The sequence below is a fragment of the Parus major genome, chromosome 1, assembly GCF_001522545.3.
Source record: "Parus major isolate Abel chromosome 1, Parus_major1.1, whole genome shotgun sequence".
NCBI classification, from domain to species: Eukaryota; Metazoa; Chordata; class Aves; order Passeriformes; family Paridae; genus Parus; species Parus major.
In genome coordinates, this window is record NC_031768.1 from 39,400,643 (window position 1) to 39,402,667 (window position 2,025).

At 57.8% G+C, this 2,025-nt stretch overlaps 1 protein-coding gene across 4 annotated transcripts in view; it reads right to left on the reverse strand.

Annotated features, from left to right (window-relative positions):
• Positions 1-324, reverse strand: part of FARP1 (FERM, ARH/RhoGEF and pleckstrin domain protein 1) — a 201,745-nt gene extending 201,421 nt beyond the window's left edge. For 2 of the 4 annotated variants that reach the window (XM_015624602.3, XM_015624585.3), the window contains exon 1: positions 1-323. The gene's annotated coding sequence lies outside the window, so the exon portion shown is untranslated. The other 2 variants (XM_019006212.2, XM_015624595.3) reach the window with 2 other exon arrangements.
• Positions 325-2,025: the final 1,701 nt, after the last annotated feature.

The following is a 2,025-nucleotide window of genomic DNA, read 5'->3' on the forward strand; positions in this document are numbered from 1 at the left end:
GTGCGCGGGGCTGGGGCGGCGCGGGCTCCCGCCGGCTCTCCTCGCTGCGGCTGGTGCAGGGGCAGTCGCGCTTGGCCGCCGGAGGTCCGAGCCATTAAAAGCTCCGCGGGGAGGAGGAGGAGAAGGCGGTGGCAGGAGCGGCGGTGGCGGCAGGGAGAGGAGGACAGCGAGGGGCTCGCAGGAGCAGGGTCGCCATGTCCGGCTTGGCAGCGGGGGGAGCCCACCGGGCCGGCGCGGAGGAGAAGGGAGGCAGGCGGCGGCGGAGGGGCCGGTCCTGCTGCCGCCCGCGGGCCGGGGGAGCGGGAACTGGACGCCGCTCGCCACCGCTCTGCCGCGGCTGCACCTCCCTCCCCTAACCCTGCCCCCTCCCGGAGGGGGAGCCGCCGGCGGGAGGAGGCGGCCGAGAGCCCCCTCCAGCGTTCGCGGGCGGCGGCGGCCGCTCGGATCGGCGCTGCCGGAGGGGTGCCCGCCCCGGCCGTGGTGCCCGGGAAGCCCGAGCCGGAGAGGGGCGGAGGCGCGGCCACCACCGCCCTGAGGTGCCGCGGGGGCTCCAGGGATCCCCATTCTCCTCTGCCTCCTCCTCCCGGGCACCAGAAGGGACAGCAGCGCCCAGGTGGCCGCGGTGTAAGGGAAGGGTTAAAGCCGGCTTGCAGGGCCGGGGCAGCGGGAGGCGCCGCGGGTCCCTGTCCCTCCCTGTGGATTTTGGGGACCATCGGGCGTAGGCGGCCAGCGGACACCCCGCAGGAAGGCTGTACCCCGCCGCCCTCCCTTGCAGAGGGAATTGCTCGCCGATAGTTGAGGCTGTGAAAGTAGGCGGGAGCTGCAGGGAGAAAGCGGGACACTGCCTCGGGGGGCTGTGCATTAATGGGTAGCCGAGCTCCTCTGCTTCAGGAGCCAGGCTTAGGAGCCAGCAGAGAACGAGAGCTGTGCTTCATGTGCAGGGAGACGTCCCTCCACACTCATCTTAGTCTCAAGTGCTTGCCTGAGGTGCCAGAGAAACCAAAGGGCTGGGTGTGTGTGAACGGTATTCACATTTATGGTTACTAGTTTGTCATAAACTCTATTTTCGTCCTCGTTAGGCAAACGCAGATCGGTAAAGTTTAACCGGTTGCAGCAATCTGGGCTTCAGGTTGTGTCTCTCACAAGAGTACTCAGTACATCAGCAGAAAGGAGCCGAGCAGGCATAGGGCTGGGCTGGGTGCGTGCTTCCTCCAGAGACTGCGTTCCCCCGGAGAAGATCTGGAGTTACAGCAAAAAGGCTGTCACACCTAGGGCCAGCAGAGCTGTCTGCATACAGCAGCTCTTCAATCACCCCTTACATTTGCATACCTGAAGAAGACTGGGTGGTGCACACGACTGAGTGATGCAGTGATGAATGAGACCCTCCAGGTCTTTGAAGTTCTTTCAGTGACCCAGGAGTGAGCAGTAAACTGCGTATGTGTTTGTAAAGTAACCCTTCTGAGCAACTAGCACTTAAAGGCTATTTGAGGAACCATGCTGCTATGTCTAGTTTTTAATCAAAGGAGGAAAAAAAATATGCAATTACATTTTTTTGTTGTTGTTCAAGCCTTGGCCCTGTTTAATCTCCAAAAGTCAAATTCCTCTGCTGTCAACAGCAACACCTCTCTATGCACAAACCTCACTACAAATACCTCAGTTCGTGTGCCATCGAACCTCCTGAGATCAAGAGATCTTAATTTCTCTAATCAACCCTGAAACCTTAGTCAAAAGTAAAACTCAGTCACGCATTACTGAATTAAAAGTTGGAAACTGCCTTTGCCTGTCAATACGTGATAAATAAGTTATTGTTATTTCCCGCGAAACTTCTTCCATGTGAAATGCACAGTCTGTAGAAGATCCAGAAGAAAGGCATCTCATTCTGACAATGTGGAATGCAAATAGAATAGAAATAGAGAAAGAGAAGAGAGTATTTTGGTTGGAAGGGACCTAAGAGGACCAGCTAAACCACAGGAACTCTGGTTAAAGACACTGACATAGTAAAAAGATTGCCTTTTCCCAAATGCT